A 27,643-nucleotide genomic window follows, 5' to 3' on the forward strand; every position below is an offset into this window, starting at 1 on the left:
AATATTTCCAAGGAGGCTGCTGTTGAACTTTCTCTGGAGACACTTGCAACCCATAGGAATGCAGGGCAGTGAGCAATAGAGGCTGTAACCTCTGCAGCTCGTCCTGGGTGGATGCTGCCACCAGGATATCATCCATATAATGGTAGCAGAATGCCTCAGGAAACTGCTCGCAGACTCCAGACAAAGCCTGAGCCTAGCTGACAGATAGTCGGGCTATTCTTCATGCCCTGAGGTAATACTTTCTATTGAAATCTCTTTACAGGCTCCACATTGTTAATTGCAGGCACGGTAAAGGCAAATTTTGGTCCGTCATTGGGGTGCAAAGGAATTGTGAAAAACAATCCTTCAAATCAATGATCAAGATTTCCCACCCTGTGGAAATCATTGTGGGTGAGGGCATACCAGCCTGTAAGCTCCCCATACTTTCCATCACTGCATTAACTTTTCGGAGATCTTGCAACAGTCTCCATTTCCCCGATTTTTTCTTAATTACGAAAACAGGGGTGTTCCAGGGACTAGTAGAATGCTCAATGTGTCCCTGCTGCAGTTGCTCCTGAACCACCTGACAAAGGGTAACTAATTTGTCTTTTGGCGGGGGCCATTGTGGTTCCCATATCAGTGTTTTGGTCACCCATCACAGAGATAGTGTAGAATACGGTGCGCCCTTGCACACAGTGACCCCTATCAAAAATTTGTCTCGATCTGCACCCCCCAGGCTGCCAACACATCCCATCCCCAGAGGTTAACTGGAGCTGAAGTAACATAGGGCCGGATTGTTGCTATGTGTCCCTCCGGGTCTTTTACCAACACAGGTCTTTCGCTCAGTTGGCACTGTGTGGTTCCTTCTAGCCCCACGGTGGCCGATCCCACAGGGGCTAGAGGCCATGAAGGAGGCCATGAAAAGGAGGAGAGAATCGTTACATCAGCACCCGTATCAATCAAACCTTGGAGCTGAATCTGGTGCGGAAGATCTTTCAGCAGGATGAGGGCACATTTCATCTGTGGCCTCTGACTAGAAATGTCTGCAGCCTAGCAGATCTGCGGAAGTTCCGGAGATCCAGTGCTGCTACCTCCTCAAGCTTGTAGTTCTTCCCTGGGGACACAATACTCAAAAGGCACTAGTTGAGCAATGTGAGTCTTTTCAGGTATATTGAAAGGGGGTTTTGACGTGGAAACCATAGCGTGAATCTGGCCTGTAAAATCAGCATCTATAACTTCTGGGTGGACAAAAATCCCTTGATGGGTGACATCAGGTCTTCCCACAAACAGCACACTGAGTCCCTGACTTAGGGGTCCACGTGCATCCAAGGGAACCCTATGGATGCTACCAGATTCTAGGACGACTGTTTTTGCGGCGTACATGTCAACCCAGGCTGGTCCTTGGGTACCGTCTCTAAATTGGCAGGGTAGGCCTGTGCCGGCGCCCCGTTTTTTGGGGAACGTTTGCGTCGGAGGGCAATTCCCCCTTTTTGCACTCCTCCTCACGTTTCCCAACAGAGGTCGACCATCTACATGGTACTTAGACCTGCAATAGTCTGAACAATGACTTGGCCTACCACACCTCCAGCACTGGGGAATCCCGGTTCCCGTATTTTCCTTCTGCTTCGATTTAGCTCATTTCCGTTTGTTCCCGACCTTGGGCTGCTTTTGTCCATGGTCAGTGAGTGTCTGACCATGCAACAGAAGTGCAGCCAAGGCAGACCTCTTTTGGTTCCCTGATCCCACCTTAGAGCAAGCTTCTACCATTTCTGCGAGTGTAGGGTCCCCAGGAAGGGCATCTATGGTCTTTGTACACTCATCGTTGGTCTTGTCTCTTGTCAACTGTTTACCCAATATCTGTCTCAATGAATCATCTTCCACCTGCTTTTCCAGGGCTGCCACTACCTTTTCTACAAAAGACAGGAAAAGCTAAGACTGCCCCTGAGATATTTTTGAATACCGTGGTTGTCGGGGCAGCCATGTCTATGGTTTTTATGATGGCTCCCATACTGATCTTTTGGGCCTGCTCCAGGACCCGAGGATCCCAAGTAGCCTGGATGTCGGAGCTAGAAAAATAATGAGTCCCCATAAGGGCATCTACCCCAACCACATTTCTAGGGTTCTCAGAAGGCAAGTGCATAATCTGTAATGCGTGTTTTTCAGCCGGTTTTCTCCAGTTATTCTCAAAAACTGCATATTGTACAGGCTGAAACAGAACTTGACCCAAATGCTTAATATTAAATGGAGCAAGCTGGTCAGTATTCATCACTCTAATAATTTGCACAACTTCAGATGATTCAAGGCCATACTGTGCTATTTTACTCTGCAGGTCCTGAACCACCTTCCATGCAATAGCATCATGTCAGTGTTCCTGACCCGAATTCGGGGGAGCCTTGTGCACAGGAAAGGCTTGGGCATCCCCTTGCAGGGTGTTAGTATCACCTTGATCTGCTGGTAACACCTCCTAGAGGCACTGTAGCAGCCACCTGATTCTTTTCAGGGTTCCCTGTCTGGTCTGGCATCCCCATTCTTTCTAAAAGATTCCAATCTCCGGCCTCTAGAGTGCCCAACTTTACCGATTCCCAGAAACATTTGGGATTTCTTGGGCGCACTGTCACCGTACAGTCTGGGAATGTCCAAAGACAGTTCTGTAGCAGGCGCTTCTTTCGCCACCCTGCCACCGAAGATTTTCGCCCTGGAGCAAGCACGTCATCTAAATTGCTGTCTGAGTCATCAGACCAGGCTTTCTCCGTGAGCCCTATCACGAATGATGGAGTTTGGCCGGGTGTAGACGTTGTGCCGAGAGGCGGCACGGCGGCGGAGCTCAGAGTTTAGTGCAGGGAAGGCAGCGACACAGGTGGAGCGTTGTGAGGTCCCGCTGGCTGCACTGGCAAATTACCAATCAAAGCCATCTGCTGCGCCGGCGTAGAAGCGGCCAGGTTGGCGTGCCATGCTGGGGTTGCCTCTGCCACCGGGACCGTCGCTGGGACCAACGTATTCTGCCTGGAATTCACCTGCGTCCCTGTCGTCATTACTGCTTTCGTCGCGGGATGAGCCCTGTCCGCATTCCGGGTTGCCGGCGTTGGCACTTCCAGCCCACTCTGCCGCGGGTCAGAAGCCTCTCGCAAATGGGCCTCCGATAGCACCGCCAAGTGTTGACAGATCCCGGTAAGCAGGCATGAGATATCCATTAGAAGCCAGTTCGAGAGGGGGAGTGGCGCCTGCGGGAATCCAGGCATTTGCGCTGGCGTACCGCCGATAGGCCCCACCAGGCCGGCCAGAGCGAAAGCGGCTGACGTTTGCGGAAAGCCGGCCGGAGCGTGCACAGCTGACGCTTGGGGGGGACCGGCCGGGGCGTTTGCAGCTGATGCTTGGCGTGGCCCAGGTTGCGCCGGGTTAAGTCGCGCGGTCATCGCCAGCGCGGGCCGCCCCGCCCCTGCGGTCTGAGCAGGCGGGCACGGGGTGTGCCCCGGCCCGGGCTGCGCTGAAAGGGGTCGCGGGGTCTGGGCCGACGCGGACAACCCTTTGGTCTGAGCAGGCGGACACGGGGTTTGCCCCGGGCCGGGGCGCGCTGGGGGGAGGTCGCGGGGGGACCGGAGGCAGCGCAGACCCCGGCAACGCCGCAGAGGTGGCAGCCGAGGAGCTGTGTAGGCTCTTCTCCTGTTTCAACATCTCTGCGAGCTGTTTCACAGGCGATGGGTACTTCGGCGGGATGTAGTCCCGTGGCGAGGCATACTTCCGCTGCACAGGTCCGTCCGCCATAGCTGGGATGGCCAGGGGCAGGGACTCCTCAGACCGGTCATCACCGACTGGGATCAGGGAGTCTAGACAGAGAGGGACATCCTCTCCCCCAATATAAGCTTCTTGATCTCTTATCGAGTCCAAGATTCGTCTCCATATACCATATAAACGCATAGTTTTTGGGTTCCTAAATGTGAGTTCCCCACCGAGTCGCAGCCACATACCAGTATCGACCTCCGTCTCTAACACTTCTGAGAAGCCATGGTCCACAACCCAGTCTAACAGGGTACGCACCACGTGCTCTCGCCACTTGGCCCTCGGACCACCCCAGGTATCCTTCAGGGCCGACAGCACCACGCCGCTGCTGCTTGGGACGGAACCGTCCATTTTTCTCCCGATCCCCGAGGCAAGCGGGGGAGGAAAAAGGCGGGGGTGAGGGTCGTTCCATACCTTCCGAACTGGTGCATGTAGTACATGTCGGCGGTCACCAGATGTCGCTGTTGTACCAATAACGAAGCGAAAGTCACAGCCAGTAAACGCAGTAGAAGAGCGTTTATTATCGTAACAACTTTATATATGGCAAGAACAATAACATGATTGGACAGTGGTCACCCACCCCCCGGGGTGATTGGCTGAGATGCTACAACACCCAATTCCAAACACACTCTCTTCTCACAGTCTTTATCTTATGTTTCTCATACTTCACGTGAGAAAGGAAAATTTCTCAAGAGAGGACCTGTGCAGCTACAGTCATCCTTCTCTCCCTTCTTGAAAATCGCAACAATGTTTGCCAGCTTCCATTCAGCTGGGACCTCACCAGCTTCCCAAGACCATTCAAAAATCATCGAGAGAAGCCTCGTGATGAAATCAGCAGCTTTGAGTGTTCTCGAATTAATCCCATCTCAGGCCTCGTAGACTTAGAGGAATCCAGCTGGAGTAGCAGATCCTGCACAAGTTCAGGGGCAACTGGGAGTTTATGATTCTCACAGCCATGGTACTCCAGCTCAGGGTACTGGGACCCCATTAGCCCATCATCAGTATTGAAGACTGAGGCAAAGAAAGCATTAAACACCTCTGCCTTGTCTATGTCCCTGTTTGTGAGGTGACCATCCTCATCCTGTAATGGCTGATGTTGGTTCTGCACTGCCTTTTGCTAGTGACATATTTTAAAAACTCTCTTGTCTCCCACAGTACTGGCCAGATTCAACTCAAATTGAGCTTTGGCCACACAGATTTTCTTCTTACAGTGGCGAGCAGCACCTCTGCATTCTTCCCATGTCAACTTACCCTGCTTCCACTGGCCAGACCCCTTCCTTTTTTTTGCCCTAGCTCCAGAAGAAGATCACTGCTCAGCCAAGCTAGATCCAGGGAGGAGATTTCAGTCCTCTTCTGCCTGGGAGATCACTGATTGCATTCTTGTGTCTGGTACTCTCCCGCCCCCAAGCAGAGGGAGAATCTTTTGAGCTGCCTATTACAGCTAAGACACTGGCTCACATGGATGAGGAAGTACAAAGGTTTTCTTCAAAGTTTCAGAGCCAGGAAAACAGTCTCTCCACAATCGGTGTATCCATTTCCTGGTAATACATTGCTGCCAAGTTGCTGGAATGTGATGCACGGATGCTTTGAATCACCTTCCTCCACATGGCCAGTGTGCAAGGGACATCCTCTGGATCTTTAGGAACCTTATCACTTTTTAGATCACTATAGATGACTTCTAGCACTGCTAATTCTCTCAAGTACTGGATACCTTTGTCTGCAGTGGTCCACTTCCCTGGGGAGTTCACAAAATCTTCCTTAAATGGATATCTTGCCCTCACACCTGAGAGGAGCCATCTCTAGAGGCTGCAAATTGCTCCTTCTTTTCCAATTCCTCTTTCAACTGCCTGATCTTTAGCAAGGGATCCCAGCTGTTGGGCTTCATGGCCTTCTAACTGCTGACTGTCAGCCCTGTTATCTCAGCATTGAAGCAGCCATGCAGAAATCCACTCACCTGGCTGGCGGCTGTAATCTTTTTGCAAGTCTCAAAGTTCTGATGAGGTCAGGGACCTGGTAGTTTCCGCTTCCTGTTTGAATTCCCTCACTCCTTCCTCCCATTCCTTTGTCAAATGACTGGTTTCTTGATCAGACCCTTCCTTTTCTTCTTCTTCCTCCCTTTCTAATTGATGATATGGACCTGTAACTTGCCTGGTCAATTACTGTAGTTGCTGTCATTTGAGTCCCTGTGTCAGGCATAGTGTCCTCAAACACAGTTTGGGTTCCTGCCTCAACTACAGTCCTCTGAGAGTACTGAAAAGTGGCTTGGTAGGCACAAGCCAGGCCCCAGTACAGGTCGAGAACACTCCAGTGTTTTGGCTACTGCTGAGCAGCGCAGGCACAGTATCACTACTGTCTCTCCAATATTTGGCACCCCTCCTGTGTTGGTTTGAAAACAAACCAGTGGGAGATCACAAGTCAGGATTGAAATTAAAAATAAGTGAAATAATAGAAGGAAAAGCACTGACAAAGTCAGATACAACCTAACACCCTGTTAGGGTGGTAGTAGCAGTCCAACTGAAGTAGTCCAGTTGAAGCAGTGATCCTGCAAAGGTCTAGTCTCCAGCTGAAGATCCAGTGGTAGCTCTTATCCTCTGGGAACCCAGTAGATAGGGCTAGCTCAGGCATTTCCAAGGCCAGGTTATATCCAGGTGGGAACACCTGGCTCCTCCCTCCTGGGCAGAGCATCCCACAATGGGATAAGTCCATGAGTCACACGGTGGGTCCCTGATGGCCCATTGCCTGTCATGCGGGGTGGGTTATTAGCAGCTGATAACAGCTAACGGCCCACAGCTGGTGGTAATAGAAAACTACATCTATATTGCAACCTAGGACACCTCCCAATAGGCTGGGGGTGAGCAAGACCTTAGGAGGGGACATAACCAAGACAGGTGACCCAAATTAACCAAAGGGATACTCCATATGATATGACGTCAGCCCAGATATAAAAGCTAAGAAAAGGAGGAGGAAGGGGGGGGCATTCATTATTTGCAATGCTCGCCTTTTGGAGCAAATGATATGCGTGCTGAGGCTCTGCTTCCTGGGAAGTGGCTGGACATTGCTTGCTGATGGGAAGTAGAAAATAAAATATTTTGATTTTTTTCCCCTTTGCTTGTGCATGTGACCTTTGCCATTGCATTGGCAAACTGCCTTTATCTCAACCTATGAGGTTTTTTCCCATCTTCTTTCCTCCCCCCATCCTGCTGAGGAGGGGAGAGATAACATTATAAAAGGCTGGGTGGAAAATGGATCCAGAGCAGCCCTGAGGAAAAAGACTTGGGGGAGTTGATGGATGAAAAGCTTGACATCTCTTGGCAATGCACATTTGCAAGCCAGAAGGCCAACCATATCCTGGGCTGCATCCAAAGGAGTGTGGCCAGCAGGTCAGGGGAGGTGATTCTTCCTCTCCACTCTGCTCTTGTGAGACCCCACCTGGAGTCCTGCATCCAGCTCTAGGGCCCCCAACATAAGAAGGACATGGACTTATTGCAGTGAGTCCAGAGGAGGGACACTGAATTGACCACAGGGCTGGAGCACCTCTCCTATGAAGACAGGCTGAGAGAGTTGGGGCTGTTCAGCCTGGAGGAGAGAAGGCTAAAGGGAAACTTTATAGCTGCTTTCCAGTATCTGAAGGGAGCCTACAAGAAAGCTGGAGAGGGACTTTTTACAAGGGCATGGAGTAACAGGACAAGGGGAAATGGTTTCACACTGACAGAGGGCAGGTTTATATTAGATATTAGGAAGAAAATCTTCCTTATGAAGGTGGTGAGGCACTGGAACACGTTGTTCAGAGAAGCTGTGGCTGCCCCATTCCTGGAAGTGTTCAAGGCCAGGTTGGACGGGGCTCTGAGCAACTTTGTCTAGTGAAAGCTGTCCCAGCCCATGGCAGGGGTAGAACTGGATGGTCTTAAAGGTCCCTTCCAACCCAAACCATTCTATGGTTCAATCTGTAACATGCAGTGCAAACAACTTTAAGGGAGAAGAGATGCATATAAAGTTGGATATTTTGCAATCTTCCAGAATGTCTACATTTTAGATGTATATTAGCAAAGATGGGATTGATTTGGAATTTAATTTGCAGACACCAGAAACCTTGCCTGGTCATACCAAAACAAAACACCATTATAGAGAATATGCAGAATGGCTTAAAGGTCAACAAATTGGTCTTGAAGCTTTGTCTTCCTGTTACCAAGCTCAAGATGTAGGAACAGGAACATTAATGGTTGTAAAACAGGTAAATAGTTTACTTTCTTGAATATATTGTGCTCTTTATTCAGTATTTCTTTGAAATTTTGAATATAAAAGCTTTCTGCTCTCAGACTTCTGTTCCCTACTTCCTCTTTTCCCTGTCATGTATACTCACATGATACATAATGCAAAGTCCTTATGTGCATGGAATTAACATAATGTTTTCTGTTGCCTTTACTTCTCCTTAAAAGGAAAAAAATGGACTTTTTTATATGCCTCTTTTCTTTCAAATGCATTTTTGTTTTTATCATGTTCACAAATCAGTGACAGATATAGAAACGGAGTCCAGATCTCTTGATTTACAAATTGATGCTTTATTCAAAAGATAGCTATTAAAAGTAATTTCCACTTGTCAAGTTTTTTTTTCCTATAAACAGTTAAAGTAGAGAAAATGTAGTTTAATGTTTTTTAACTCTGATCCAACAGCCAACTTTGAGGCAAGTGTTTTTAATATCTACATTATTAGATACAAAAATGTGACTAAGAGGCCCAAATGCACATGCATCACTCAGCATTTTGGAAGGTTCTAGCATGAGTAAATCTTCCATGCTTAAGGTGCCCTAGGTCTGAATCAGTAATATCAACATAGAGGGAATCTTAGTCCTGACATTTTCTTATTATTATAGAATGAACTTATATCTATGGAACTGAGCAATTTCAGAATATGTAATAAGGGAAAGAATATCTATCATCAGGTATTTCTCCTTTGAAATTCTCTGGCTTGTAAAAGATTAGGACTGTCCATGTGGTCCTTGAGGCTTCTCCTGGAGAGATGATGACAACTCCTGAGGCCCAGGGGAAATTCTCTGTAGCATACTACTATTTCAGATTTAGTATGTGTCTTGGGGTGATGTTATGATAATCCTGTATTCCCTATCGTTTGCTTTTTCTGCCCAGAAATGTGATCCTGTTGATTTAAGTTAGTGTAGCAGCCAGGAGGAGCTCCGCCAGCACGTGGATTGTTCTGACAACTCTCCCCAACTCTCCCCCAGGCTTCTAAGCCTGGAAGCCGGGGGGGGGGACATTCCTTTCATTTGGCTGCTGTTGCTGCTGCTGCTAGTTTTTTTCCCTTGGACTGCGAGAGCAACATCCTGGTCGGCTTCTGCTTTTTTCTTCTCTTCTTGGACTGTTTGGCTTGCTTGCTCGTCTGACATCAGACAACCCCTGGGGAGCGGCCGGAGCGACTTCCCCCCCCAGCCCCTCGGACCATCGAGGGGGAAGCTAAGCCCAAGAAAGAAGGGACTCTAAATCCACCAGCTGCCTTTGCAGGTTAAATACCTAATAGCTCCTTTTTTCCCTTTTCCCGTGCCCTATAGAGCACTTTGTCTGTTTTGTCAAATAAACAGTTTTGGTTTTTTTTCTTTCACTTTCATCCAAGAACTTCTGTTGTGGTGGGGGGAGGAAGTGTCAGAAGCCCTTTTCTTTGGGGGAGGCGTTTGTTAAGGGCGCTTTCCTCCTAAAATTGTCTCTAACCCAAGACAGTATGGATCAGTTTCAGTTATGGACTTCTGATTGGGTTTTTTTGCCTATTGACCTTCTGGGATAAGAAGTTTAGTTATGAAACAGGTAGTATGGTTAAACTAGTAAAAAGTCTTGCAAGTACTATCACTGTTAGAATCCTGTTTCAGACCTTGTCTTTATTCCTTTTCTTCAACTTCTGAAAAAATAAATTAAAAAAAAATCCTAGTTTAAGCACAAGAGAGTGAAGAGGGAAATTTCCCCATGCCACACTTGGAGAGCTTTTGTTGGTATTTCTTCAGAAGATCACTCTTAATTTTCTATGACTTTCACATGGAAATATATGGTCTCAGCTGAAGGGACTTGAGACAACAGAATACTTGCTATTTTCAGATGGTGAAAAGGGACAGAAACCCATCCATTCTTGTTACTGCACTGAAGGGAGATGGTTACAGAATTGGAAATGTAAGGTAAATCTGAATACCATATTTTAAAACAGATGACGTATGTCAGGAACACATCATCTGAGCAAGAAGAGATAGTTGTAGCGCTGAGAGAAGCAATAAGGATGATAAGTCATCTGAACCATCCCAACATTATTCAAATGTTGAGTGCTACATGTGAGAGGAGTAATTATAACCTCTTTATTGAATGGATGGCAGGTAAACAACTCTATGCCAAAGAAAATGAAAGTATCGGTTGAGTCTTGAACTATGTAGTTTCATACTGAAAAATATTCCGTGCATCACTTCACTTTGCAAACTTATATTTTTATTGCTGTTGATAAGCAGTATAAAGGTTTACTTCCAGAACAGTTTAAGTGGTATTCTTACTGGCATTCTTTTTTGAATTGAAATTTTCCATTCCTACTCTCCCATACAATTAAATTAATTGGATTCTACTATTACCTCAATTTCTGAATTTAAAAGAGTTAGGTATTGGGTTTACATGGCAAGGTTTTGGTACTATGGGGGGGTTGCAGATGTGGCTTCTATGAGAAGTTGCTAGAAGCTTCCCCTATGTCTGGCATAGCCAATGATAATCTGATAGGTTCCAAGATGGACCTGTTACTGACCAGGGCCGAGCCAATCAGCGATGGTAGTAATGCCTCTGTGATGACATATTTCAGAAAGGGTAAAAACTGCTGCACGATGGCACCTGGTCCAGGTGTGGCTGGATCAAATCCTAGCTCCAAACTCAGTCAAAGCTTTATGTCTAAAGGATTATAAGTGCAATACCAATCCTTTATATCGCTTAGCTAACATGTCATAGTTTAGCATGTTATTAATCACTTACTGAGGATCTGTTGTGGCAAGGAATCTCTCAACCTTGAGGAATAACCTTGAGAGGCGTCCCTGCTCAAGGAGAGAACCTGACGTGCAGCTTGCTGCCATGCAGGAGAGTTCAGTGGGTCCTGGGCTGTCTGCTATTTATAAAGTAAGATGATTGACTTTGATGCCTTATCAGCTGGTAAAAATATGAAGCAGACACAGCAATAAAGGGAAAAAGGGATATTACCTCGGTTTTAATAGGATCCTAGGTGCACACTCGTCAAAGGTGGAAAAACACCGAGAAGCACACCTGTACAACACGTATAGCATTTTAATGGACCTCACAAATGAGCATATCTACCTTAAATCCCCCAATAAGAAACTTAATAGATGAAGTAATTGTCCCCCTATTCTAATTACCCCCCCCCAAATGAGACTACAGTCTAGTTTACAAAAATATGTTCCAGAGAGGAGGCTTCGTTCAAGGTTGGAGCCTCTAGTTCTGAGATAGTATGAATGTTTGGTCTTCCTGCCCTGCAAAACCCCCAAACTAAGCTAAATATCAGAGTACAAAAATTATAAACATGTGGGGCTAAGGTACAAGGAGTGTTTGTGAAGGGTACAAGGAGAGGGAAAGGGTATAAAAATGTATAAAAAGGGTATAAAAAGAAAGGACAAAAATCATCAGGCATCAACTTATAGTCATGTTTGCATACTGACTACAGATGTTAGTTTCTTCCAAACTTAACTTGAGTCAAGCCTTAACCAACAATATGGTTAGGTGGGCTCATTGCTCAAGTTAGCCCTTAGCTATTGTGTTGTTATTTGTCTACCATGAATCCACTTTTGAGTGGAATGTAGCCATCACAACTAGACCATTGCAGCCATCGCTGGTGGTCATCACTTGAGCAGAGTTATGGGAAATAAAGGGGGGGCGGGAGAAGCACACTGTCACACCTGTGAATCCATGCAGGGAGAGGAGCCCTCCCTGGAGCATGTTGCTGGCAGGACTTGTGACCCCATGGGTGACCCACACTGGAGCAGTTCATGAAGAACTGCAGCCTGTGGGAAAGACTCATATTTGAGAAGTTAATGGAGGATTGTCTCCCATGGGAGGGACCCCATGCTGGAGCAGGGAAAGGGTTTGAGGAGGAAGGAGCAGAAGAGATAGCATGTGATGAACTGACTGCAACCTCCATTCCCTGTGCTGCTCAGGGGGAGGAAGTAGAGAATGTGGGAGTAAAGTTGAGCCCAGGACAAAGGGAAGGGTGGGGGGAAGGTGGTTTAAGATTTGTTTTTGTTTCTCATTATTCTACTTTGATTTAATTGGCAATAAATTCAATTAATTTCCCCAAGTCTGTTTTGCCCATGATAGTAATTGGTGAGGTGTGGGGGTGCGGCGGCCCGATGCTGCAGATCCCGAGTCCCCGAGGCCGGCGGTCGGCGTAATCCACGGGGACGCTGCCGAGGATGCCATCGCCTGGGACTCGGAGGAGGCCGGGCCGTAAACCGCTCTCTCCCTCCCCTGGAAAGTTTTTCCTAAGTTTATTGGTTTAAAGTTCGCTTCCCCGCCCGTAGCACCGCCCCCGCTGCTTGCCCTCACTAGAATGTTCTGTTGCCGGGCTTTCCCCATGAGTTGCTTGTAATCCCCTCCCTACTTATATTTCATTTGCTCCCCCGCTTGTCCCTCATGTTGTCCCGGAGCCCCGTTGGCTCCGCCCCTGCTGTTCCTCCCCGGGAAACCCCGTATTTCCCCCGAAAAACCCCTTCCCTTTGTTCTCTCGGTGTGGTGTGGCCGCGACCCCAGCCCCGCCGGGTTCTGCGCCCGGCAGCTGCGTGGACCGCCCCACCCGAGAGCCCTCAGTGTGCCTCCCCCGCGCCGCTTCTCCTGAATAAACTGCACACTGCTGACTCTCAACTCGTAGCACTCTCTTTATCACGGGAAGCGACCAGCGACTCCACGGCGTTCCTGCCCGGCAGGCACCCGCCTCCGCCGCGTGGTCCCTGCCGCTCCAAGGAGCGACCCTGGGAACACCAAGGCTGACCGCAGCCGCCTCTGGACAGAGCTGAACAGCCGGGAGGGCTGAGAGCTTGGGCCAGGTGAGGCCCCCGAGGTCTCCCGAAGCCCCGGAAGCTCGTTGGGGCCAGGCGGCCGGACCCCGCCGGACCTTTACAACTTCAAGTGGCGCCGTCAACGTGACCCTCCGAACCTGCCTTCGCTCCTTGGAAGGGAAGAGTGGAGATCTGTTGTTCCGCCACCCGGCGAGTTGCAGCACCCTCCCTGGACTACATCGAGAGGTGCTCCTCGCCGGCACCGCCAGCCCCGTGAGCCCCGTGAACCGACCGCGCCGCTTGGTGTTCGGGTGAGTTGGTAGGGAAAGGGGTTCCCTAGCTTGCCCTCTTTTCATTTAATTTTTCGTTCGGATCGGTCGGGTGAGAGTTTGGTTCGGCTAACCTTTATCTCGGGTGGAAAAGATGGGAGTTAACCTAACCAAAAAGCAACGAGAATTTTATGTTTCCGTTAAAACTTCCCTCCGAGTAGCGAAATTTTCTTTTCCCTCCCCGCTCCTAAAACGCTTTGTTAAATTTATTTTTGCCGAATTTCCCGATGTTTCTCCCCAAGATGCTAACTCCATCGATTTTTGGCGTGGGGTCCGCTCGCGCATGAACCAGCTTTTGTCCCGTGGGGACAAGCGAGTGGACCAGTTTTTCGGGATTTTAACACAGATTTTCCACGCTTTCCGTCCCTCCCTTCGGAGCGCGGGAGTCCCTGCTAACCCTTCCCCGTCTGCCCGTTCCTCAACTAACCCCAGCCCCTGTCCTTCTCGAGGCGACCGCGGCGGCTCAGAACGTCCGCGGACGCGGAGTTCTCATCTAGTCTCCGGCGCCCCCGTGGTCACTTCGTCCCCTGCCTGGGAGGGAGAACGCGCGACCCTCTCGGGCACCCCCGGTTCTGTCTCTCCTAACCCCTCTTCCCGGGTTGATTCGTCCCTGGTAGTCCCCCGCAATCCCCGCCGTGTATCCTTTTGTCTCCCCGGAGAGCCACAAAGGAGCGGCGGCTGGCACCAGGATGGCGCCTGCCGCGTGGCTTTCCCATCCCCCATTCCTTCTCCCTATAATCCTCCCGTTCCCGCTGCTTCTTCGGCTTTCCCGCCGAGCCCCTTCCCTGATCCCTCCCCCTGGGCAGCCTATCCATCACCGTGCGGGCACACCCCCTCCCTCGGACCCTCCGCCCCTGCGCCCAACCCCTTTATCCCTACCCCGCCTACCTCCCCTTTCCCACCGAAACCCCACCTCTTCCTCGACTCCTCCCCGGGACCTTCGTCAGTCGCCCCTCCCGATGTTCCGCCCCTTCCTAACCCCTCCCCGGAGGCGGGTCTTCCCAGTTCTCACGGCTACCCTTCCGGCGTCCGCCGGAAGGACGCCATCTTGGATCCCCTTTCCCACGATGACCGGAAGGAGGCCATCTTTGTTGGTCCTCCAACGGTCCCTGACCGGAAGGAGGCCATCTTGGATGGGTCCTCCGGCTTGGCTGGGAAAGGTTGTCACCTAGATCCGGACCCGGGGAGCCTCCAGGCCCCCTTCGCCGCACCAGTCCGCGTTTCGGGGCAACGCGATCACCCACGGTGGGAGCCCTTTGATAGGGCCGCGCTCAAAGACCTGGCCAAAACGCAAAAGGAGTTTGGCCGGGACTCGAACTATTTCAAAGCAGTCCTTCACGCCACTCTCACCGGCGTCCCTCTAGTTCCCTCCGACATTAAATTAGTGATGTCTTGTCTACTGTCCCCCGTTGAATACCAAGAGTGGGAGGACGAGTGGAAAAGGCAGATCAGGGGGCTAGAGCGACTGCTTCCTGGGCACGGCACTCCAAACGGCCCCACCTTCGAGTTGTTGTTGGGTGAGGGGGATTACTCTAAACCCCAGACGCAAGCCCGAGAGATACCCATAGACATTCTGGTGTCTCTCGCTGGTGCAGCGGAGAGGGTACTGCTTGGTATCCCTCCGGTGGATGCCCCTACCATCCCCTACTTGGAGATATTCCAAGGGCCTGACGAGGCCTTCCCCAGTTTTGTTGATAAATTAAAACAGGCCATCGATCGTCAGGTCCCCGACCACACCATCAGGGAGCAGCTGCTTGTGGACGGGGCAATCACCAGATCCAACACCATCTGCAAAGAAATCATATTGTCCCTGCCACATGACCCACGGCCGACCATCGCCCAGATGGTCAGTGCCTGTCGGCGCCTGGCTGCTGTCAAGGCGCTGAATGCTAACACCTCTCAGGCACTGGCCATCCGAAACACCTATGCCACCTGTAACCGGTGTAGCAAAAGAGGACACTTCGCCGCAGACTGCCCCACGCCGGTCGAAGAAATCTCCAAGTTTTCCCGTTCTCCTGCCCCTGCCTGCGCCCAGCATCCTTCCCCCATGTCCCTAACTGACCCTTCCTCGTTTCCACCTCCCTTCCCTGCTGGCCAGGGAAACTGAGAGCGCAGCGTGAGATGCCGGCCTCACGCTGCCAACAGCCACCGGCCGGCCTCGACCCCACGGATTTCCAGCAGGCGTGGGTCGATGATGACTGTACGATACCCGGATGTGACTCCTTTCTTGTTAAGCTCAAATGTGACTTTCCTGACGCTCTTGTCCTTGCCATTTCAGATGCGGACGCCGGACCCAAAGGGATTGCCATCATCCCTTCCTTGATCAGAGTGGATGCAGAGGGGTTCTTTCCACTCCAGGTTGAAGTTGCTGACCCCCCTCTTATCCTCTCTAGGAATCAGGTCGTGGCCAGGATCAAGGTCATCCCGTTCCACGCTATCCTCACGGAACGACCGCTGGTTGCCTGGTCCGAGGCGGTTGGTAAGGACAGGCCAATGCTTACTTGTGGCCTTTCCCAGAAGGGAAGCAACATCTCCCTTACTGGCATGATTGACACTGGTGCGGATGTCACGGTCATCTCCTCGGCGAGTTGGCCGTCGGCATGGGCCAAGGAGCCTGTGGCTCAGTCACTGAAAGGTGTGGGAGGATATACTCCTGCGGAGCGGAGTTCCATCCCCGTTCTAATTGAAGGCCCCGAGGGTCGCATCGCCACCGTGCGGCCATTCATCATTAACTCGGGATTCAACCTGTGGGGGAGAGACACTATGTCCCAATGGGGTGCCCGAGTCGAATTAGCTCCGGCTCGGGATTTTTGATTGGGGTCACTGGTGAGCGCCCGACCCAGCCATTGAATTGGCTCACTGGTAAACCTGTCTGGGTCGACCAGTGGCCGTTGCCCATCCAAAAATTAAGAGCGCTCGAGGAGCTCGTGGAAGAGCAACTGGAAAAGCGGCACATCGTGCCCTCAACCAGCCCATGGAACTCGCCCGTCTTCGTTATCAAGAAGGCGGGAGGGACCAAATGGAGGCTCCTCCATGACCTCCGAAAAATAAACGAAGTCATTGAGGACATGGGGCCTCTCCAACCCGGGTTGCCATCGCCTTCAATGCTCCCACGGGACTGGAAGATTGCAGTGGTGGACATAAAGGACTGCTTCTTCCAGATCCCCCTGCACCCAGACGATGCGCCCAGGTTTGCCTTTTCAGTTCCCTCCACCAACAGGGAACGCCCAATGCGCCGCTATCACTGGCGAGTGCTCCCGCAAGGGATGAAAAACTCCCCCACCATTTGCCAGTGGTATGTGGACAGCATTCTCGCACCAGTGCGAGAGGTCACGAGTGAGTCAATCATTGTCCATTATATGGATGATGTATTGGTCTGTTCGCCAACCGAAGCCATCTTGCGGACAGCACTCTCTAGAGTCGTGGGGGCCCTAGAGAGCGAAGGGTTTGAGATCCAACCCTCCAAGGTCCAGGTGACGGCGCCGTGGAGATACCTGGGAGCAAAAATTGAGGAGCAAACAATAACACCTTTGCCGGTCAAAATTATTGACAATCCATCTAACCTGCAGGAAATGCACCAGCTCTGTGGTGCCATCAACTGGATTCGGCCCCTGATCGGCATCTCCTCGGAAGACCTGGTCCCGCTGTTTTCCCTCCTGTGTGGAGATCGCGACCTGACCTCCCCAAGGACACTGACCCCGGAAGCGCGGGAATCCATCAGAAAGGTACAGAACGCCCTGAAAACATGTCGCGTTCACCGATGCGACCCCAAATTGCCCTTTAATTTGGCCATCCTAGGTAAAATGCCCCACCTGCACGGGCTCATCTTTCAATGGGACCTGAAAGACATGGAGAACCGACTGCTCATTATTGAGTGGGTCTTCCTGCCTATCTCGTCCTCCAAAGTTTTAGTTTCGCCACTGGACAAGGCGGCGCAGCTTGTTAGACGAGCGAGGTCCCGCCTGTCCACCCTAGCAGGACGTGAGTTCGCATACATCCACGTTCCATTTGATACAAAATCATTCGAATTCGCCTTGATAAAGAGTGAGGAGATGCAGCTAGCACTTGAATCGTTTCCCGGCCAGGTTGTTACCTGGTTTCCAGAACATAAGATATTCGCAATATCTGAACTAAAAATTGTTCTTGACCGGGTCCAAAGTCGGAAACCCCTCAGTGCTCCGACACTTTTCACTGACGGCTCGGGCACATCAGGAAAATCGGTGATTGCCTGGTGGAACCCCTCGACAGAGCGGTAGGATTGCGATGTCGAGATCGTTTCTGGGTCCGCCCAGGTGGCCGAGCTCGCAGCCGCCGTCAGAGCATTTGAGCGCTTTCCGGGACCCTTCAATCTGGTTACTGATTCGGCCTATGTAGCGGGGATCGTTTCAAGGGCTGAGGACAGTTGGCTGTCCGGCTCCTCCAACCCAAAAATTAATTGCTTGGTCAAGAGGCTCAAGACAGCCATTTCCCACCGTGACCAACCCTTCTCCGTGATGCATGTGCGTTCACACACTGACCTTCCGGGTCCAATCACGGAAGGGAATAGGGTGGCAGACGCGCTCGCTGCGCCCGTGCATGTTGCCAACGTGCCTGATCGATTCCAGCAGGCATCGCTGAGCCATGCACTCTTTCACCAAAATGTCCCGGCCTTGAGGCGAATGTTTGAGTTAACAGTGGACCAAGCCAAGGCCATTGTGGCGGCCTGTCCCCATTGTCAACCCCTCCAGATTACATCCATGGGGTCTGGAATCAACCCCAGAGGGCTTAATAGTGGGGAGCTTTGGCAGTCAGATGTCACGCACGTGCCTGAATTTGGCCGACTAAAATATGTACACGTGAGCGTAGACACCTTTTCAGGCGCGATCTTTGCCACTGCACATTCGGGGGAAAAGGCGAAGGATGCGATTTCGCACTTCCTGCAGGCCTTCGCCGTCCTGGGTATTCCTAAAGAGGTTAAGACGGACAACGGTCCGTGTTACACCTCTGGACCAGTGAGGAAATTTTTCCTCCAGTGGGGCATTTCCCACACCACCGGGATTCCCCACTCAGCCACGGGTCAAGCCCTGGTAGAAAGGGCCCATCGGTCCCTCAAGAGGGTGCTTCAGCAGCAAAAGGGGGGACCAGAAACAGAGACCCCGGCAAATCGGCTCGCCAGGGCTCTTTTTACTCTAAATTTTCTCAATTGCTCCGATAAGGAGCCAGACCCCCCGGTGGTTCGCCACTTTGCCAACCACAGGCGAGCCAAGCTGAAGGAGCGCCCCCTTGTCCTGATCAAGGAACCGGACTCCCTAAAGATCGTTGGCCCCTTCCCTCTCGTCATCTGGGGGCGTGGCTATTGCTGCGTCTCCACCTCTGAAGGGCCACGATGGGTCCCAGCTAAATTTGTCAAGCCTTTCCTAAAAGCAGGGCCACTCTCCCCGAGACCGGAGCCAAAGGACGTGACATCGGCCCACTGGCGCCGCAAGAAGAAGGCGGAGACTCCACCTTCCTCACCTCGCCGCCTCCGACCCCACACTCGCAAGCAGAGCGTCTGAGTCACCAAGAGTCCATCCCGCAGTTCCCTGAGCCAGCCTCCCACTTCCCTTCCCCCTCTTCCCTATGGCCTTCCCGTCCTCCCTCCTCCACCTGCCCCAATCTTTATCGCTTTGGTTAATGCTGTTTTGTTTGCTCCCCCATTCAAAGGCCAAGATGCGTCCTACCATCCTCGCGTCATTCCTTCTCTTCATGCCGACCATCATCCCAGTCCAATCGTGGGTTGTGAGGCAGCCGAGCTCCAACGTCTGGGTGACATTAGCCCGTGCCATGAACAAGGAGCAAATGTGTATGTCTACAGATGCGGTCCGAGATCCGCTCTCGTCTGCCTTGGTAGGAGCTCCGGTGCAGGTAGATGCGTTCCCGCCATCCCTCATCTCCTTGTGGAGGTCCACTTTCAATTTGAGCCAAAATGTCTATAAATTTTACAAGGACCGCCAAGAATTTTCTCTCCCTCTTCCCATTCAAAGCCCTCTTTTGCTGTGGCAGAAGTGGGTTATGGGTGAAGCGAAGATGGAGAAAGAGCCCCACGAGTTTCAGCTTATTGGTTCTCTAAAAGCTCTCGCCTGTGTCCAATTCGATTACCAAACTCCGCATAAGTTGGATCTAAAGCTGTACCAGGGGCTGAGACAGGGCAATCCTAATTACGTTGCGAAGAATTGGTGCACCCATATTACCCATGTCAAAGCGCCCTCGTCTTCAAATCGGCACTATGCTCACCCGATTCGGCTCCCGGAGGGAATGTTTTTAATCTGCGGAGAACGCGCCTGGGCCAGGGTCCCCTCTCACCTTGTGGGGGGTCCGTGCACTTTTGGCCATCTGACTCTTGCTTCTCCCAACATGACCCACCTCCCGGTGTGGTCAAACAATTCGATCCCAAAAAAGCCTGATGAGGAAGATTGCAGCACTGAAATTTATCATTGGAGTAAAGGAAAAAGGATAGCAGTGTCCGCCTTCCTGCCTTGGGTAGCTGCAGCCAAGGCCCTTGGGGAGGTCGGCAATTTAGAATGTTGGGTATCAAAGCAAGCCCGATTGACGTCAGAGGCCATTGCTGACCTCTTGCAAGATGAGCAAACAACCAGGCATGCGACTTTACAAAATCGAGCGGCCATCGATTTTTTGCTCCTTGCGCATGGACATGGCTGTCAACAGTTTGAGGGGCTCTGCTGCTTCAACCTATCCTCCAGGAGCCGTAGCATCCACCAGAGGCTGCAAGATATGGACGCCTTGATAAGAAACATCACCTTCGAGAGCAGCCTCTGGTTTGAAAGCACCGTGGATGGCGTCCGTCATGCTGTGAACTCCACGCTTTCCACCGTCGGAGGATGGGCCCACAAAGCACTGAAAGGACTGGGACTGCCCGAATGGGGAGCCACGCTTTTAAAAGACTGCATTATTGTTTTATTTGCTATTGCTTTAATTGCTGCTTCATTTGCATTGATTAAGAAATATTTAGTTAAGCATATTCGCTCCTTATTTAGTAAAGAAGGGGGAGGTGTGGGGGTGCGGCGGCCCGATGCTGCAGATCCCGAGTCCCCGAGGCCGGCGGTCGGCGTAATCCACGGGGACGCTGCCGAGGATGCCATCGCCTGGGACTCGGAGGAGGCCGGGCCGTAAACCGCGCTCTCCCTCCCCTGGAAAGTTTTCCTAAGCTTATTGGTTTAAGGTTTGCTTCCCCGCCCCTATCACCGCCCCCGCTGCTTGCCCACACTAGAATGTTCTGCTGCCGGGCTTTCCCCATGAGTTGCTTGTAATCCCCTCCCTATTTATATTTCATTTGCTCCCCCGCTTGTCCCTCATGTTGTCCCGGAGCCCCGTTGGCTCCGCCCCTGCTGTTCCTCCCCGGGAAACCCCGTATTTCCCCCTAAAAACCCCTTCCCTTTGTTCTCTCGGTGTGGTGTGGCCGCGACCCCAGCCCCGCCGGGTTCTGCGCCCGGCAGCTGCGTGGACCGCCCCACCCGAGAGCCCCCAGTGTGCCTCCCCGCGCCGCTTCTCCTGAATAAACTGCACACTGCGGACTCTCAACTCGTAGCACTCTCTTTATCACGGGAAGCGACCAGCGACTCCACGGCGTTCCTGCCCGGGAGGCACCCGCCTCCGCCGCGTGGTCCCTGCCGCTCAAAGGAGCGACCCTGGGAACACCGAGGCTGACCGCAGCCGCCTCTGGACAGAGCTGAACAGCCGGGAGGGCTGAGAGCTTGGGCCAGGTGAGGCCCCCGAGGTCTCCCGAAGCCCCGGAAGCTCGTTGGGGCCAGGCGGCCGGACCCCTCCGGACCCTTACAACTTCAGTGAGGGATCTCTCCCTGTCCTTGTCTCAATCCATGAGCCTTTTGTCATACTTTCTCTCCCCTGTCCAGCTGAGGAAGAGGAAGGATAGAGTGGCTTTGGTGGGCACCTGGCATCCAGCTAGGGTCAACCCATCACAAGTTAGAAACCTTGAGACACAGACACTTCAGTTGAAAAGATAGAAAATTATTGCATTTTCAGTGTTCTTGTGTAATTTTAGTATATTATTAAAAATAATTTTGTTAGAATGTTTGGAATACCTGTCAGCTGGTTTTTGTCTGAAGCATTTTCATAAAATTTGTGTGAGGTGATGTGAAGGCATTTGAGAAGTAAATTTCCAATAATAGGGAGTAAGCAGGATGGTTTGGGAAAAACATGCTCAAATCTTAACCATATGAAGTGTTAATTTTAGTAATAAATAGTGAAATATCTTCATTATTGTACAGAGCAAGTACAAGAAAGTTTATATCCTTTTTTAAGAAGAAGCTTTATCAATTTTATGAATGGGATTTATGTTGTTGCAGTTCAGATAACAAGACTAGATTTGGCATTTTATACATCCTCACTTCTTATAAAAGAAAAAATTGCACCTTAACTTAGGTTCTTTGGAAGAAACCACTTAGCAAAATCCAAGTGCCAACAAGCAAAGCCCAAGTATGTGTTATTGCAAGCAGTAATGCAGAAAATATTTTCTCAAAGCTGTGGGTGTTTAACTCTTAAGTATTATTTTCTGAAATAGTATTATTTAGATAATGGAATGTCAGGAATTCTCTTTACCTCATTCAAGCCCAAATTATATTAGAAGATTTTGAGATGCACAATGGAAATCCAAAATCTTGAGGATCTAGATATCACTTTTGGAAAACAGAGGAAGATATTGCTTTTTCTTGCTTGCACACTTTCCTTCTATGTATTGGTACTTAGATGATAACAAAAGTAAATTGAGATCCTCAGAGGGAAGACTTACTGGAGGCTGCACATATCTGTTGCCTCAACGAAAGCTAGTGTTCTGCTACTTGAAAACCTTAGTGCAAAATGTAGATATAAACATATGTAGTTCTTGATCAGCAACATTACTTTATACACTAAGGAATTTGTACATTCTTTTAAGGACAGATGAAAATATTAGGAAGCATAAAGACTTATGTCTTTGTAATGTGTACAGTTCCAGGCAAAAAGTAATTAAGTAACCAAGTATCTTACTTTTTGACTGGAACTTTTAAGGGGGAGAAGACATGACAACACAGAATTTAGTTATAAATTAGAAATATCAATAACAAGTTTCAGTTTTAGAAGGTAGTGCCATATTCTACTAATACAAAATAGAAGTGTTGATAAATTGTAAATTTTTTTTTATATTCTAGGGGGGTCAGTTGCTCATTTGTTAAGTAAATATGGAGCCTTCAAAGAATCTGTTATTAATTACACAGATTAACTGTTACATAGCCTTTCTTACCTCCATGAGAACCAGATAATCCATAGAGATGTTAAAGGTGAGAATTATTTAGAATGTCTTTTAAAAAGGAATATTCAGAAAGCACCACTTATTTTGGCTTGAGACCTATTCCTTCTCTTGGATACCATCTCAGAGAGTGTTATTTCAATTTGGTTTGTCTGATCATACTTAAGAACTTTAAATTACTGAAATTAGTCAGAACATCCATAGTATGCTTGGGGATACCTGCTACCTGTGCCAATGCTTTATAAAAAATCATCTTATGAATTTTTTCAAATAAAGTAATAAATTACCATATAGCTTTAAAGATTGTTACATTAATGTAAATACCCTGAAATGATGGTAAAATCTGTGAATAAGTCAAAATAAAGATATCAGGTTTCTAATGTAAATAAATATTATGATGGGTTTTCTTTCTTCATCTCAATTGAACATAAACACAGTTGTAGTGTTTGAAAAACAAGATATGGGCTTTACTGGAAAATACAAGTCTCACTAAACTTCTCCCTGTAATGTCACTATAGCTGTCCATAAACTGGAGAGATATACAGATAAGTAGCAACATATTGATGGTAAATATTCACCTTTAAATATTTCTCCTTAAAAGAGGAAAACTTTCAATTGATCTGTAATTCTCTTTAAGACAACTCAAAGTTGCCTAAGGATGAAATAAGTTTAAATTTCAAAGAGAGCTGCAAGCAATGAAAACCTCCAGGATTTTAGGTCATCATTTTCTTTTGTTATTCCATTTCCAGGTATTGTTCCAGAATCCTGTGTTTGCCCTACTTTGAAAGTTTGATCACTTCTCTAAATCTCATGGACAGCTTTGTCTTGGGGTGATTTTATGATGACACTATTCCTGATCATCTGCTTTATGCCCAGAAATGGGTCCTTTAGCTTTAAGCAAGGTCTGGGGGAGGGGAAGGAGCCAGGGGAACTCTGGTGTGGGCTTTGTTCAAGCTCTCACTCCTGTGTACTCAGTTTGTGGTGCGGACAGGTTACGTTGTTGCTTTCAGCTAGTTTGGTTTTTGTTAGCTTAGGCAAGAAGTTTTTTCCCTGGACTGCAGTAGCAATTCTTTGGTGGCTTCTGTTGCTTCTTCTGGAACTATTTGACTTGGTTTTTAGCCCGAGATCAGACAATTCCCAGGGAGATGGTTGGCAACCTGCAGGGAGCCACCGGACCTTGGGAGAAGCCCAGCCAGTAAAAGAAAGGACTCTAAAATCCACCAGCTTTGTCTGCAGTGAGCAGGAGACCAACATCAGAGTTTCACCAGGTTCCCATCTGTTTTTCTTTTCCCCGAGCTGCTATGTAGAGTCTTCTTCCCTCCCCTGAGATAAAGCCATCCTTCATTTTGTTTTTCCTAGCATGTGGCCGGTGGAGTTTTTTTCCCTTCCCCTGACATTTTGGGTTTGTTTGTTCTGCTGTGGGTGGGTGGGTGAGGTGGGTAGGTGGGTGTGGGGGGTAAAGTTCTGACAGTTCAATATCTAAAAGTTATTATTCATTTTCGGGCACCTTATTTGTCAAATAAACAGGGTTTTTTCACTTTCATCCACTAAAATTTATTTTGTATTGCTGGGAAGGGATTGCTGAAACCCTTTTCTTTAGAGGAAACATTCATTCCAGAGTGTTTCCATCCAAAACTTACCTCTAAACCGAGACAAAGTTTGGCCTCCAATTTAGGGGCAAGAGAAAGTGAAAAAAAAATTATTACATTCTGGTTTGAAACACTTTGTACTGGGGTACAGCAGTCAATGGTCACCATGCTTCTTGATTTAATAATGTCTCTCTGGCACTGTATAGGTTTGAAAACAAACCAGTGGGAGATCACAAGTCCAGATTAAAAGTAAAAATAAGTGAAATAATACAAGGAAAAGCACTGACAAAGTCAGATACAACCTGACACCCTGTTAGGGTGGTGGTAGCAGTCCAACTGAAGTAGTTCAAGCGGTGATCCTGTGAAGGTCTGGTCTCCAGCTGAAGGTCCAGTGGTAGCTCTTGTCCTCTGGGAACCCAGTAGATAGGGCTAGCTCAGGCAGTTCTAAGGCCAGGTTATATTCAGGTGGGAACACCTGGCTCTTCCCTCTTGGGCAGAGCATCCCACAATGGGATGAGATAAGTCCATGAGTCACACGGTGGGTCCCTGATGGCCCATTGTCTGTCATGCGGGGTGGGTCATTTGCAGCTGATAACAGCTAACGGCCCACAGCTGGTGGTAATAGAATACTTAAATATATCTATATTGCAACCTAGGACATTATCCACCCCTTATTCTATTACCATCTACAGAGTTCTCACTTAAGATAAGGTCTCCTTGTGGTACACAATGGGTTTCCCCATCTGCTTGCATCACCCACCAAGTATAACTAGGTTTTTGGGCAAAAACAACCCCATGGATGGGTTTGCTTTTGCTTGAAGTGGGACTAATCCAAACAGTCTTTCCTAAAAAACGTTTTATGTGTACTACAGGGACCTTACCTCTGTCTACTGTGTGCAAAGGTTTGGACTGGGCAGGACTGGCTCGATTGATAGAACTTCTTGTGTTAACTATTTAGGTGCCTTTTGCTAAGTTCAGTTTTCAATTTTTTAAGGTTCCCCCACCAAGTGCCTTCAAAGTTGTCTTAAGTAGTCCGTTGCACCGTTCAACTTTCCCGGCGGCTGGTGCATGATAGGGGATATGGTATATCTATTCAATTTCATGTTCTCTAGCTCAGGTGCTTATGAGGTGCTTATTCTCTCAGGGGTACCATGTCTCTACAGAACTTGCTTTTCCAGGCTTAAGATGGTGTTTCGGGCAGTAACATGAGGCACAGGGTAGGTCTCTAACCATCTCGTCGTTGCTTCCACCATGGTCAGTACATAGCGCTTTCTTTGGTGGGTTTGGGGAAGGGTGATGTAGTCAACTTGCCATACTTCCCCATACTTATATTTTGACTATCGTTCACTATACCACAGAGGCTTCACCTGCTTGGCCTGTTTGATTGCAGCACAAGTCTCACAGCTGTGGATGACTTGTGAGATGTTGTCTATGGTCAAGTCTACTCTTCGGTCACGAGCTCATCTGTACGTTGCATCTCTCTCTTGATGACCAGAGGCTCAACGAGCTAGAAATAATTCTTCTTTGTGCTGCCAGTCTAGATTCACCTGTGACACTTTCACCTTGGCAGCCCGTTCCACTTGCTCGTTGTTACAATGCTCTTCATTAGCCCGACTCTTAGGTACATGTGCATCTACGTGTCGAACTTTCACAGTCAGCTTTTCTGTTTGGGCGGCGATGTCTTGCCAAATCTCAGAGGCTCAGATGGGTTTTCTTCTGCGTTGCCAGTTGGCCTTTCTCTAGCGATCTAACCATCCCCACAGCGCATTGGCTACCATCTAAGAGTCGGTGTAGAGATAAAGCCTTGGCCATTTCTCTCGTTCGGCAATATCTAAAACCAGTTGGACGGCTTTAAGCTCTGCGACCTGACTTGATCTATTTTGTCTCTCGGGAGCTTGTGTAACTTGTCGTGTGGGGCTCTATACAGCAGCTTTCCATTTCCGATCTGCGCTTACAATTCGGCAAGAAATATCGGTGAAGAGGGCATAGCGTCTTTCACTCTCCGGCAGCTCATTATACGGGGGTGCTTCCTCGGCACGTGTTACTTGCTCCTCTGCTTCTTCTGAAGATAATTTAAAAGTCTCACCTTCAGGCCAGTTTGTTATAATTTCTAGAATCTTAGGGCGATTCAGGTTTTCAATACGGGCACGCTGTGTGATGAGGGTAATCTATTTGGTCCACGTGGCATCAGTGGCATGGTGGGTAGAGGGAACCTTTTCCTTGAACATCCGCCCCAGCACTGGTAGTCAGGGTGCAAGGAGAAGTTGTGCTTCTGTGCTGACCACCTCTGAGGCAGCTTGGACTCTTTCGTAAGCTGCTAAGATTTTTTTTCTCGGTGGGAGTGTAGTTGACTTCAGACCCTCTGTAACTTCGACTCCAGAATCCCAGTGGTTGTCCTCGAGTCTCACCAGGCACCTTCTGCCAAAGGCTCCAGGACAGACCATGGCTCCCGGCTGCAGAGTAAAGCACATTCTTTACCTCTGGTCCTGTCCTGACTGGGCCAAGGGCTACCGCATGAGCGATCTCCTCTTTGATCTGGGTGAAGGCTTGCTGCTGTTCAGGGCTCCAGTGGAAATCGTTCTTCTTGTGGGTTATGAGGTAGAGAGGACTCACGATCTGGCTGTACTCAGGGATGTGCATTCTCCAAAAGCCTATGGCGCCTAGGAAAGCTTGCGTCTCCTTCTTGTTGGTTGGTGGAGACATTGCGGTGATCTTATTGATGACCTCAGAAGGAATCTGACGCCGTCCGTCTTGCCACTTTACTCCCAGGAACTGGATCTCTCGGGCAGGTCCCTTGACTTTACTCTTCTTGATGGCAAAACCAGCTTCCAGGAGAATTCTGATGATTTTCTCTCCTTTCCCAAATACTTCCGTTGCTGTGTCCCCCCACACAGTGATGTCATCAATATACTGCAAATGTTCTGGAGCCTCACCCTTTTCCAGTGCAGCCTGGATCAGTCCATGGCAGATGGTGGGACTGTGCTTCCACCCCTGGGGCAGTCGGTTCCACGTGTACGGCACACCCCTCCAGGTGAAAGCGAACTGAGGCTTGCACTCTGCTGCCAGAGGAATGGAGAAAAAGGCATTGGCAATGTCGATGGTCGCATACCACTTTGCTGCCTTGGATTCCAGCTCATACTGAAGTTCCAACATGTCCGGTACAGCAGCACTCAGTGGTGGTGTGACTTCATTCAGGCCACGGTAATCCACCGTCAGTCTCCATTCTTCACTGGACTTACGCATCGGCCATATAGGGCTGTCAAAGGGTGAGTGAGCCTTGCTGACCACCCCTTGGCTCTCCAGTTCCCGAATCATCTTATGGATGGGGGCCACAGAGTCTCTGTCAGTGCGGTATTGCCGGCGGTGCACTGTTGCTGTAGCAATTGGTACCCGCTGTTCTTCAATTCTCAGTAGTCCTACAGCAGATGGGTTATCTGAGAGACCGGGCAGGGTATTCAGTTGTTTTATGTCTTCTGTCTCTACGGCTGCTATCCCAAAAGCCCAGCGATGTCCCTTCGGGTCCTTGAAATATCCACTCCTGAGATAATCTATGCCGAGGATGCATGGGGCGTCTGGACCAGTCACAATGGGGTGTTTCTGCCACTCATTCCCAGTTAAACTCACTTCAGCTTCCAGTACAGTCAGCTGCTGGGATCCTCCTGT

At 49.4% G+C, this 27,643-nt stretch overlaps 2 long non-coding RNA genes and 1 pseudogene across 2 annotated transcripts in view; 1 reads left to right on the forward strand and 2 right to left on the reverse strand.

The window, feature by feature from the left end:
- Nucleotides 1-27,643, forward strand: part of LOC146425354 (uncharacterized) — a 357,803-nt gene that overhangs the window by 54,434 nt on the left and 275,726 nt on the right. The window lies entirely within an intron of this gene.
- Nucleotides 1-27,643, reverse strand: part of LOC146425355 (uncharacterized) — a 569,707-nt gene that overhangs the window by 45,681 nt on the left and 496,383 nt on the right. The gene's annotated exons all lie outside the window — the stretch shown is intronic.
- Nucleotides 3,376-14,158, reverse strand: LOC146425357 (uncharacterized; annotated as a pseudogene).

This window comes from Lichenostomus cassidix, chromosome W (assembly GCF_008360975.1).
Source record: "Lichenostomus cassidix isolate B80296 chromosome W, HeHo_3.0, whole genome shotgun sequence".
Taxonomy (NCBI): domain Eukaryota; kingdom Metazoa; phylum Chordata; class Aves; order Passeriformes; family Meliphagidae; genus Lichenostomus; species Lichenostomus cassidix.